Here is a 14,261-nt window from a genome sequence, read left to right as displayed (position 1 = left end):
ATGGATTCAGGATGAACATAAGTTGTTAGTAAGTGAACAATTTATGATGAAATTGAAAATTGGGAATATTCATGATGAAGTATTGTGTGATATTATGCCTATGGATATTTGTCATCTTTTGTTGGGTAGACCTTGGCAGTTTGATAGACAAGCAATGCATGATGGGACGAAGAATACATACACTATTGTGGCCAATGGAATGAAGAAAACATTGTTGCCTTTGGAGGAACCTTTGAAGAATGAAGTTTGTACGAATGCTAGAATCTGTTTAGTAGATGGAAGGAAATTCATGGATGGATTGAGACCTGAGAATTTGTGTTTTGCCTTAATTCCTAAGAAGACTGGGAGACTAGAACTGGAAGGAGAACACCCAGAAGAGATAAAATATTTGCCGACAAAATATGAAGACATCATTTCAGATAATGTACCTGATGAATTGCCACCTGTGAGAAGTATTAGTCATTTTATGAACTTGGTTCTCGGAGCTAGTTTGCCTAACAAAGCTGCACACCGGTTGACACTGGCAGAGAATAAAGAGCTAAATAGACAAGGGTAGGAGCTGTTGAAAAAAGGTTTGATCAGGGAGAGTCTAAGCCCTTGTGCAGTACCAACAATATTAGCACCTAAGAAGAATGAAGAATGGAGGATGTGTACTGATTCAAGAGAAATAAACAAGATCACAATGAAATACTGGTTTCCTTTGCCTAGGATGGATAACATAATGGATTTTTTGAGTGGATCCAGATACTTTACAAAGATAGATTTTAAGAGTGGATATCATAATATCAGGATCAGAGTAGGGGGTGAGGGGAAGACAACATTTAAGACAAATGAAGGACTATATAAATGGTTGGTGATCCCTTTTGGGTTAAATAATGCACCGAGTACTTTCATGAAGCTGATGAATGAAGTATTGAAGAAATTCTTGGGTAATTTTGTTATTGTGTATTTGGATGACATTCTCATTTTCAGTAAGACAAAAGAGGAGCATTTGTTGTAGTTAAGACAAGTTTTGCAGAGGTTGAGAGAAGAAAAGTTGTTGATCAATATCAAGAAGTGTACTTTCATGAAGGATGAATTAGTCTATTTGGGATTTGTGATATTTATAGATGGTTTGAAGATGGACCCTGAGAAAGTGAAGCAATTGTTGAGTGGCCTAGATCGAAAAGATTTGAAGAGGTAAGATCATTTCATTAATTGGATATCTTTTACAGGAAGTTTATCATAAATTTTAGTTCAGTTTGTAACCCTATGACTAATACCATGAGGGGAGATCTGAAGGAATTCAAGTGGACCACCGGGGCAAACAAAAGTTTTGAACTGTTGAAGCAGAAAGTGACTGAGCAACCTATGTTAGCTTTACCAGATTTTAATAAAGTATTCCAAGTGGATTGTGATGCAAGTGGAACAACAATAGGAGTAGTTTTAGGTCAAGAAGGAAGAGCAGTAGCTTATTTTAGTGAGAAATTGAATGATTCCCGAAGGAGATATTCAGTGTATGATCAAGAGTTTTATGCCATAGTTCAAGCCTTGAAGAAGTGGAGAAATTACTTGTTTGCTAAGGAGTTTGTGTTGTATACAGATCATCAAGCTTTGCAGTATTTGAACAATCAAAGTAAGTTGAATCAGAGACATATGAGATGGGTAGAATTCTTGTAGAGTTACACCTTTGTGTTGAAACATAGAAGTGGTAAATCTAACAAACTTGTTGATGCATTAAGTAGGAGAAGAAATTTGCTAACAGATATGAGAGTGACAGTATTAGGATTTGAAGATTTTAAGTGTTGGTATTTTGGTATGGTTTTGTCATTGATGTCAACACCTATCAACACTTATCAACTCTAGCACTTTGGAGGATTGGCAATGTTCACCGGCAAGCAAGTGATTTTATGCACAGTCACTAGTATCTGGCACACCGACAGGATATATTATTCACCGGCACTTGGAATGACATGGAAAACATCTGGTTATGTTGAATACATCGCTTGGACACTTTGTCTTGGAGATTTGTTCACTGGTATATTCGTATTTGCATATTTGTTGTTACCGGCAAATAGGTCCAGGTTATACACTGCCAGGATTATCTATTCCAGATCACCACAACATGCTTTGGAGATGATTTTGTTGTTATTGTAAATGCATTAAGCCAACATGTTGAATCGGATATTGCATAGGTTATTGATTTACTTGTAATTGTTTTATTATAATATATTTTAGAGTTGACCTACTAAAATTGGTCTTAGGTTATGGTATATATGTAAGATCTTATTTATAAGATCAATATGCGATTGGGATAAGGAATTGTAAGAAGGTATATGCAAGATTAAGCAGAGCTATATACGCAGACATCATTTGAAGGTGAAGCAAGGGTTTTGTAAAGACAATCAGAACTACATCGATACTGAATCCAACATATGAAGATGCTATTTTGAGTAGTACATTCTTATTGGATTTAACCATCCAATTGTAGTCAGTGTGACTCCTATTTGGGTTTGAGCAGTGAGCTCTAGGCGCTTGGCCTTTCTTCATGTGCAGACCCCATTTGTATACACATACTATCTGCAGTAGTATCATCTGATTGTGGGTAAGGCTTCCCATCGTGGTTTTTCCCCTTACAGTGTTTCCACGTACAAATATTGGTTTTATGTGTTGTGGATGTTATTGTCTTTCTGTTTCATGGATTAATCTTTACCGGTACTGCAATTAATTGATAAATTGTCTACCGGCATAAAGTTTGGTTTACCGATATTAAGCATTAAGGTTGGTCAAGTTGTTTTGGTTTGAATTTATTTGACAACTGATTCACGCCCCCCCCTCTCAATTGTCTCTGGGACCTAACAATTGGTATCAGAGCCTAGTCCTCTTTTTGCAGAAGTTTAACAGCTTGAGGAGATCCAATCTCTACTAACTATTTCAGGAAGGACAGTCATAAACTTGATGGAACCAACTATGGCATATGGAAGATCAGAATGGAGACACATCGAAATTGCATTGGAAAGGACATCTAGGATGTTACAAAGAATGGCTATATAGCTACTACATCCGGTCAACCTAATCCACCTACCTTAGGAAAAGATGAAGAAAATGATTGCAAAGCAAGAGAAGCACTTTTGAGCGCATTATCAGATCAAAAAATCATGGGATTATCAGATAGGTCTACTGCTATAGATATTTGGGATCAATTGGAAACATTGAACGAAGGAGATTCCACAGTCAAAATTACAAAACTTGAAAGCTTTCGGGTCAAGTATGAAAATCTGAAAATAGAAGAAGATGAAAGGATTTCTGCTTTTATGGAAAGAGTAAATGAAATTGTTTTGGGTATTAAATGTTGTGGAGGAACCTTAAGTGAAGATGAAATTGTTTCAAAAGTTTTAAGAGGATTGCCACTGGCATATAAAATGAAAGTTACTGCTATAAATGAGTTGAGAACAATTCCTAATACATCAGTAACTAGGGATACATTGATTGGAAAACTTTCAGCTTTTGAAATTAATGAATTTGGTCTTGTTGCTATTATAAAGAAAGATTTAGCTTTTAAGGCATCAACATCATCTGCACCATCTTTTAACAAATTTGATTGGAAAGCCTTTTATGCAAGAGAACTTGAGGAAAGCAGGAGAGAAAATGAAGAACTTGAAGCACTATTTGCAAGGAAATTGCCTAAAGGTTCAATCGGAAGTAAGTATGAAGGTAAAGAACCCTTTAAATGTTTTAACTATAATAAGATTGGTCATATGGCTTCAAGATGGCCTGATAGACATGCTAGACTAAGAGAAGAAGCTAGAAGAACATACAAGCCTAACCCTGAATATCAGAGATACAGATTTAAGAAGAATAAAGATAAATCTTGTTATCTTGTTGATGAAGGAGTCACTGATGATTCTGATGAAGATCTGGCAGACAATGGATGGGTTTTTGTTGCTATAACAGAAGATCAAATGGCACCTACTATTCAACTAGTAGAGCAAGCCCTGGCAGCTAAAGTTGAAGTTAAGGATGAATGGATCATTGATTTAGGATGTTCACATCATATGACTAGTGATAAAGATAATTTTTTGAACTTTCAGGAATATAATGGAGGCCTGGTAAGATTTGGAGATGATAAAGTTGTTTAGTCAAAGGAAAAGGTACTATATCTCTTGACAGTAAGCATAATACTAACAATGTTTACTATGTAGAAGGTTTAAAGCATAATCTTTTAAGTGTTGGTCAATTAGTTGAAAAAGGATTTCAGTTACAATTCAAGAATGGAAAATGCAAAATTATGAATAGAACTGGTTTGGAAATTGCAACTGGTAATCAAACTAGAGGAAATATCTTTCATTTGAATAACAGTGAAAAGACATGCTTGATTGCACATATTGATGAAAGTTGGCTATGGCATAAGAAACTCTGTCATGTAAATTTTGATTGCATGGTAAAAATCAGTACTACTAAGGTAGTTAGAGATTTTCCTAAGATTGTTAAGCCTCACAATCTGGTATGTAAGGAATGTCAATTTGGAAAATGAGTTAGAGCATCTTTTAAAAGTATTCCATAAAAATCCAATAATGCTCTTGACTTAATTCACATTGATTTATGTGGTCCAGCTAGAACTAAAAGCTTACAAGGTGATAGATATTTCATGTTAATCATTGATGACTATTCTAGAATGTGCTGGGTTACTTTTCTCAGAGAAAAATCAGAAGCACTTGGGAAGTTCAAACTATTCAAAGCAATGGTAGAAAATGAAACCGGCAAGAAAATCAAATGTCTGAGATCAGATCAAGGAGGTGAATTCACATCTAAGGAATTTAATACATTCTGTGAAGTGAATGGAATCAGAAGACAATTATCAGCACCCCAGACACCACAATAGAATGGAGTTGTAGAAAGGAAAAATAGAACTATCTTAGATGCAGCTAGAAGTATGTTATCTGAAGCAAATCTACCACATGTATATTGGAGAGAGGTAGTAAGCACAACGGTCTATACATTCAACAAAGTTCACATCAAAGGTGAAACCGGTAAGACCCCTCATGAACTATGGTTTGGTATTACTCCTACTCTTAAATATTTCAAAATATTTGGAAGTAAATGCTATATTAGAAGAGATGGGTAAATTGGGAAATTTGATCCTAGAAGTGATGAAGGAATATTTCTTGGTTATTCATCTAAGAGCAAGGCATATAGATGTTTTAACAAGAGATTGCAAAAAATTGTTGAGAGTACAAATGTGAAGATTGATGAACAGTTTAGAGGAACTTCAAGGTATATAGACTCTGAACTGGCAACAGAGATACTGACAAATGAATCTACATTGAATCCACCGGTATAGAATGAAGATCCAATTACACCGGTATCATCTGAAAATTCCACTGTAACTAAGGAACAATAGAAAACGAAGACACCCCGGTATGTAAGATTGAACCACTCTGAAAATCAGATAATTGGGAACAAGTATCAAGGAGTTATGACAAGAGGAAGACTAGAAAATGAAGAGGTATGTCTTATTTCTCAAATTGAACCATCATCAATTAATGAGGCATGTGAAGATAAACAATAGATTAAAGCTATGGAAGAAGAACTAGAACAAATTGAGAAGAATAACACATGGACATTAGTTCCCCAACCTAAAGACAAAAATGTGATTGGAAAAAAATGGGTATTCAGAAACAAACTTAATGAAGATGGTAAGGTAATCGGAAATAAAGCAAGACTAGTGTGTAAGGGATATTCTCAGAAAGAAGGAATTGATTGTAATGAAACCTTTGCACCGGTAGCTATAATTGAGGCAATCAGATTATTCTTGGCTTTTGCAGCACACAAGAAATACAAAGTATATCAAATGGATATTAAATGTGCATTTTTGAATGGAGATCTTGAAGAAGAACTTTACATTGAACAACCTGATGGTTTTTCTTTAACAAATAACAAAGATGTGGTTTGCAAGTTAAGGAAAGCTTTGTATGGGTTGAAGCAAACTCCAAGAGACTGGTATGCTAGATTGGATAAATATCTTTTGAAGATTGGTTTTTTTAAAGGTAATGCTAATAGCAACTTATACTATAAAGTGACTAATGATGACATCTTGGTTATAGAAGTTTTTGTTGATGATATAATCTTTAGAGGAGAAGATGGATTATGTAAAGACTTTTCTATTGAAATGTAGCAAGAATTTGAAATGTCTATGATTGGAGAGATAAAATTCTTTTTAGGATTGCAGATTTCACATACTGGTAAAGGTATATTCTTGAGTCAATCCAAGTACTTGAAAGAGTTACTAAAGAAATTTGGGATGGAAAACTCTAAATCAATAAGCACACCTATGACTACTGATGTCATGGAAATGGGGACAAGGCAACAACAAAGTTCAATGTTAATAAGTTAGTTTCAACCATAAAAACAAAACAAAGAACTAAAAACCATTCCAAACATATCAAGAGAGATTTTAAAAAGCATGAAAGAAGTTTAACAAAATAAAAGAAAGGAGAAGAGCCTCCCTAAGATGCTTCCATGATGCCTTTTGATGCTTCTCTCTTGTTTCTCTCCTCTCCAAGTCCCAAATGAGTGTAGCTCTCAGCTTTTAGCACTAGCCATGGATGCCATATGGAGATTCAAGATGGTTGAATATGATAAGCAAATACTATGCAAGAGTAGATAGTGATGCTATGAAAAAGCTCTATGCTAATGCCAGTATAACAACAATACTCTAAATGCTTCCTTTTTGCTTGAGGAGAAGGGTTCTATTTATAGAAGAAATGGGGAAATGAAGGGTTAAGATTGAATGGTTTAATCAAGGGCCAAGTTTGAAAGTTGGGGATCCATGTGCACAATTGGCACCAATAAAATGGTGACAAGTGTCAACATAGGATTGGGTTGAGAGAAGAGGTTGGAGGCATTAAAGGCCTGAGAAGACCTCATGGTTATCTAGAAGGTAAGGGTCAAGTCTAAATTAGGATTACCCATTGGATTAAGAGTTAATCCAAGGATAAACCTTTGTGCAAATGATTAAGAGATAATCATGGTCAAAGCATTAAAGGCTTGATGAGACCTTTGGGTTGGGTAGAGGTTGAGTCAAAACAAATGTTTTAACCATGTGGGAGGGTTTGAGGTAACCATTAATGGTTATTGGAGACTTTGGGGATTAAGTGGTTGAAGGTTGAAAGCCTTCAATGGTTATCAAAGACTTTGAGGGTTAATTTGTTGAACACACAAAGCATTAATTGCTTTTCAAAGACTTTGGAGTCTTTGAGAAGTGACTCCAATTTGCTTAGGAATGTGACAATATTTAGGGGATGGATTAGGCTAATTAGGAAGGGTTTAGAAGAATCTAGAAGGGGTTTAGGCATACAAGTGGATTTTGTAGGAAAATGCAAGTGGGAGAAATTTTGGTATTTTCAATTAAAATAAAATCATTTATTTCAATTAAATGGTGTAATTTGCATTTGGATAAATATTCAAATAAATATTAATTTATTTAAATGAGAAAAATGAAGATAAAGCATTAAAATGCTTGAAGACTTTGAGGGAAACCATTAAAGGCTTGAAGACTTTAAGGAAAACCATTAAAGTCTTAAGAAGATTATAGAAGGAAGCCATCAAGTTTGAAGACTTTAAAGCCATCAAGTTTGAATACTTTAAGGGAAACCATTAAAGGTTTCAAGTGGGTGAGGATAAATAGGATTTTAAATAAATAATTTATTTAAAATAGTTGTGCAACTTGCTTTTGTAGGAAAATACAAGTGGGTGGAGGATAAAGGTGATTTAAATAAATTATTTATTTAAAATAATTGTGCAACTTGCTTTTGTAGGAAAATACAAGTGGGTGGAGGATAAAGGTGATTTAAATAAATTATTTATTTAAAATAGTTGTGCAACTTGCTTTTGTAGGAAAATACAAGTGGGTGGAGGATAAAGGTGATTTAAATAAATTATTTATTTAAAATAATTGTGCAACTTGTATTTGTAGGAAAATGCAAGTGGGTGGAGGATAAAGGTGATTTTAAATAAATGATTTATTTATTTAAATGTGAGAGGTGGGATTTTGGGGGTTTTAAATAAATATTAATTTATTTAAATGTGAGAGAAGATTTAATTAAATAAATATGATTTATTTATTTAATTAATGGTCTGAATTTGGTTAAGTGAATTAAATCAAATAAATTGAATAATTTATTTAATTAATAGAAGAAGAGGGTTAAGATGAATTAATTAAATATTAATTTAATTAATTCATTAATTGATGGTTAAATAATCAAATAAATACTAAGTATTCATTTAATTAAGTGGACAAATTTATGTGACTACATTTGCCCCTCTTTGAGACGATGCGGTTTATCGCGTCGTTTCAAAGAAAGAAAAATAGGTGTGAAGAAATGCCCCATAAAATGTAAATTTAATGGGTGGTATGCCCCCTCGAGAGATGGGACAAATTTTGTTTTGAAAAATCGGGCGATCTCTCGAAAAAGAATGCAAAGTGGAGGGGAGGTAGAATAGAAGAAATTAGAACTAATGATGAAAGAATGGGAGAAAATGGAGTGAATATGAAGAAACAACAAGCCAGCGAGTACCCTGAGGTCATGCAAGAGATACATAGCAGATGTAGTGTGGGGTTTTGATTGATGCTATACAATTGATCAAAATTGGTTGGACAATCTGGTGCAATCGGTTGAATTGCCCCGGTCAAGTCAAAGCGTGATAGTTGATGTCAGTTGGTCGCTTGGACATGATAAAGTCTGAGTAAGTGAATCAAAGTGACCTGATGTGACTTAGACAATTGATGTAATTGCCCGATGAAGTCAAGGTATATGAAGCAAAATACTCGTTGAGACATAGACAATTGATGTAATTGTCCGTTGGATTGTGTTTGATTGGTTGATCAATTGATAGTGTGTGCATGGGATGGATGATTGTGGGGAATCATGGCAACCCCGTTGAGACTAGGTCATTGTGATAAATGCCTGATGTAGTCTAGGATTACCATAATCGATTACCTGTTGAGACCCGAAGATACTTGATCAGAGTATCTGTTGATAGTCTAGGTGTGTGGGAGTCGATGTATCTGTGTAGATAGAGTAACTGGCTTAATTTTGTGGATGAGTGAGGATGGGAAGCGATGAAGGGATTAGGATGATGTTGATGATCAAGATAGGGAGGGTGAGGGGGGATTTGATGTTAGATAGAAGATATGGAGGACTAGGATCGAGTCCTATGGAAGAAGATGAGTAAAATAGAGTATGCATTATTATGACTACGTATGCATGATATGCAGCTATTATGAATGTATGGATGGGTGGAATGCAACGAAATGCATAATATACAAATGAGATGGAATGACGATCCATGGTGCTTTATTTTTCATCATTGAGCTTTAAAATGTTGTAAGAAAATACAAGCAACTTGACATAAAGATTCAAGATGACCAGAGTATTTCTTACATGGATTTTATATAGCAAGTTAATACAAGCAACTTGATATAATGGATCAAATTGACCTGAGTATTGCTTGCAGAAAAGACAAGGATTATCTCCTTTCATGCATGACTTGGATCGTCCTCCTTGATCTTAGGCTGATCATATCCTGAGACAAGTGCATACCGTACTAAGAAATAAAACCTTTATCTAGTTTGGACGAGGTAGGAGGAACCAAAGGAAGAGCATTGTACCTGCAAACAAATAGTATATACATAAAGAATAAAGAATAAGGATCCTTGGTAATGGTTCATGCTCATATGGTCGAGGTATACGCTGTAGTCAGCAAGCCGTAATGATCTATGACTGCATTTGGCATAAGATCACATAGCTTGGTGAACTTCCCACGTAGACACCATTAGTACATGCCCCAGAACTTCATCGGAAGTAATGCGCAAACGATACAAAACAATGCTGAAAGATCCCGATACAGATAAACAAATGATTGTACTCATAAATCAACCAAGTATTTGATAGCTTAACATAATTTTCTTGTCAAAGAAAATGTCATCTTGTCTTTGTTTTGATAAGGAAGGATGCATCCTTGTTTAAGACAGTTTGGATTGTTGATGTTGATTGTGTTGGTCGAGTGATAAGTGGTCATTTGTGTGAGTATTTTGTATCTGATCGGATGAATATGTACAAGGTGTTGTCATGTTTTTTGGGTGATTTTCGATGGTTTTTCGATGTTTTTGGATTTTGTGTAATAGTTTTTGAATGTTTGTGGATTTTGTGAGTCATTTTTGAATGTTTTTGATATTTTGCGAGACATTTTTGAATTTTTTTGTATTTTGCGAGACATTTTTGAATGTTTTTGTATTTTGCGAGACATTTTTGAATGTTTTTGCCAATGAATCACCAGTAATGTAGAATCCACTTCCATCATCTAGATTGTAAGGGCATTGCCCCCAAGTTGGACATGATTTATGAAAAAGCGGGATGCTAGACACATGAAGTACTTTCTTGGATGACAGATCAAATAACAAGCCATGGTTAGATGGATGGATGTGTGTATGTATGAATGTGATTGCAATGAGCCTGAAAGATACTGGAGCCATTACCTTTACGAGTGGCGCCTGTTTGCCAGGTTTTCGCCATTGTACTTACCCAAGGTGCCACCGGAGTGGTTGTTCACCGTTTGGATGCATGATTTTTCTTTACTTTTTTTTTGTTTTGAATGGTTTTGTATTTTCTTTAGGACATTTTCTGAATGTTTTTGATATTTTCTGATATGTAGGGGAGCCTGATGCTCTATATACCTTAGGTATAAAACCGTTTGAGGTGCATGCTATTGATTGGATCTGCGAGCGGTTCTCCGTCTGATGTAGCCAACTGATATGCCCCAGACCCGAATACAGCAATGACAACATATGGGCCCAACCAGTTTGATTCAAACTTACCTTGATGTTCTCTGTTTGGTTGGTTGCGAGGATTTTCTCGAAGAACAAGATCACCTACCTCAAATGTACGAGATCTAACTCGGTGATTGTAGCTTCTACTCATGCGCTGCTGATAGGCTTTGAGGTGATTGTATGCAGCTTGTCGCTTCTCATCTAGTAACTCTAAGTCCTGAAGACGAGATACTCTGTATGCTTCATCATCGATGAGATTGTGCAATGAAACTCGTAAGGATGGTATCTCGACCTCAATAGGTAAGATAGCTTCAGCACCATAGACCAATGAATAAGGAGTTGCACCTGTAGGGGTCCGAATGCTAGTTCGATATGCCCATAGCGCTGGATTCAATTGAACATGCCAATCACAGCCGACATCATTGACTGTCTTCTTTAGGATCCTCAATATGTTTTTATTGGATGCTTCGGCCTGACCATTGCCTTGTGGGTAATAGGGAGTGGAAAAGCGGTGTTGGATATGAAATTTCTCACAAAGCTCACGAACATCCTGATTTTTGAAAGGAAGACCGTTATCTGTGACAATGGACATGGGCACACCATACCGGCAGATAATGTAATTGAGGATGAATGAGGCGATCTGCTTGCTGATGACTTGGGTAAGTGGAACAGCTTCGATCCACTTGGTGAAATATTCGGTGGCAGTAATAATGAATTTATGGCCGTTGGATGAAGATGGATGAATCTTACCCACAAGATCAAGACCCCATTGACAAAAAGGCCATGGTGTCGTGATTGGTTGCAGTTCCTGGGCCGGTGCATGTATCAGGTCGCCATGAACTTGACATTTCTTGCATTTCTTGACAAAGTAGTAGGAATCCTTTTCCATAGATGGCCAATAGTATCTAGCTCGCATGAGTTTCTTGGCTAGTGACGGACCACTTGAGTGAGTCCCGCAAATTCCTTCATGTACCTCTTCCAAAGCCTTTGTTATCTCACCTTGTTCCAGACATCGAAGGAGAGTACCATCAAGACCGCGTCGGTATAGGGTTTCGGCAATAATGGTATATCGAGCAGTTTGGCGAATGAAGGTTTTACGTTGGTTATTTGATTGGTTGGGAGGAAGGGTGTGATCGCGGAGATAGGTGTAGAACTCACCGTACCATGGGGATTCAGAACCAACAAGGCAACATATCATTTCAGATTCGGGGATATCATAAGCGGGGATCCAAAGTTGTTCTACCAAGAACTCGTAGCGTGTTGAATTCTGTGGAAGATCTAGTAGAGATGCGATGGTAGCCATAGCGTCAGCAGCTCGATTCTGATCTCTTGGTATCTGCTCAAAAGTGATAGTAGTAAATGATGTCTTTAGATTGTCCACCATTTGCTTGTATGGCATGAGTTTATCATCTTTGGTCTGATACTCATCTGTTGCTTGTCGAATGACTAGTTGGGAATCGCCATATACTTGCAATTCTTTTAATTTCCATTGTATGGCTAATCTGAGTCCTGTGATCAAGGCCTCATACTCTGCTATGTTGTTTGTGCATGGAAATGTGAGCCTGTAAGACTTCGGGATGCTATCACCTTGAGGTGTGATAAACAGAATGCCTACCCCCGAGCCGTGCCTAGTGTATGAACCATCAAAGTATAATTTCCATGACTGTGCTGTTGTGATCATGAATATCTCTTCATCTGGAAAATTGGAAATAAGAGGATGATCACCTGTGAGAGGTGCATCGGCCAACTGATCTGCAATAACCTGACCTTTGATAGCTTTACGGTCCACATACTCAATGTCAAATTCACTTAGAATCATCACCCATTTGGCTAAGCGACCTGTCAATGCTGCTTTGCTAAGTAAATACTTGAGTGGATCAATCTTTGCAATGAGTTGCACCTTGTGTGTTAACAGATAGTGCCTCAGTTTAGTGGCTGCCAAGATTACTGCTAGGCAAGCTCGCTCAATAGGTGTGTAATTGAGTTCATAGCCCACCAGTGTGCGAGAGATGTAGTAAATAGCACACTCTTTTCCTTCTGCATTGTGTTGTGCCAGTAGTACACCCAATGTTGTACTTGTTGTTGAGATATAGAGCAATAATGGTCTACTTGGATCTAGTGGCATCAGCAATGGTGGATTCATGAGATAGTCTTTAAGCACCTGAAATGCTTGCTGGCATCGGGCATCCCACTGAAAGTGGATGTTCTTGTGTAGCAGGTGTGTGAATGGGTGACACTTATCAGCCAATTGTGCAATGAATCTGCGGATAGATTGAAGCCGTCCTTGTAGTGTTCTTAGCTGACTGATATTCTTTGGAGGTGGCATGTCCATGATTGCTTTAACCTTTGTTGGATCGACCTCAATGCCTTTGCTTGAGACAATGTATCCTAGAAGCTTCCCGGAGGTCACTCCGAAGACACATTTCTTTGGGTTGAGTCGAACATGGTATTGTTCCAGTCTATCAAAGATTTTATCTAAGATGTGAAGATGTCCTTCTCTAGTAAGTGATTTTGCTAGTAAATCATCCACATAATCTTCCATTATAGTATGCATCATGTCATGGAAGATGGTGGTCATTGCTCTTTGATAGGTCGCTCCTGCATTCTTTAGACCAAAAGGCATTACATTCCAGCAGTATGTGCCCCATGGACATGTGAAGGTTGTCTTATGTTGGTCCTCTGGTGCGATCTTTATTTGATTGTATCCTGAAAAGCCATCCATGAGTGAAAGCATGGCATGTCCTGCTGTCAAATCTACTATGATGTCAATATTTGGTAGAGGGAAGTCATCCTTAGGACATGCTTTATTTAGATCTCTGAAGTCTGTACAAATGCGGATGCCCCTTTTTGGTTTGCCAACTGGTACAATGTTGGAGATCCATTCTGCATAATCAATTGGTCTAATGAAACCAACATCCAGGAGTTTCTTGAGTTCTGTTTTGACTAGCACGGCAATCTGAGGATGCATCTTACGAAGCTTCTTCTTGATAGGTTTGGCTCCTTTTGCTACTGTGAGATGATGCATGACTAAATCAGGATCAAGCCCAGGCATGTCTGCATATGACCATGCAAAGTTGATCTGACGCTGTTGGAAGAACTCTATAAATTGAGGCTGTTCCTCTGGAGTGAGAAGAGATGCCAGATGTATGATATGAGGGTTTTCAGGAGTCCCCACATTGTATTCTTTAGTCTCCTCAATGAGAATCATCGATCATTCCTGTTGTGTACTAGCAGGGAGAATGCCAAACCCTTCATCCTCAAGTGCCTCAGAGAGGTTTTCACCGTTGGATACGCTCTTTCTTTTTACTTTTGTTGGATCAAACAGTGCCACAGTGTGGTTTTCACTGGAAGATCCATGTTTTAATGTTATATTTTTGCAGCTGAAGGGTTTGGCATCCGCCCCGAAGTATGCTGCGCTATTAAGTTCAATGGCGAATCTAGCTTTGTGATCCCC

This window comes from Cryptomeria japonica, chromosome 7, assembly GCF_030272615.1.
Source record: "Cryptomeria japonica chromosome 7, Sugi_1.0, whole genome shotgun sequence".
Lineage (NCBI taxonomy): Eukaryota > Viridiplantae > Streptophyta > Pinopsida > Cupressales > Cupressaceae > Cryptomeria > Cryptomeria japonica.
This window is presented reverse-complemented; position numbering follows the sequence as displayed.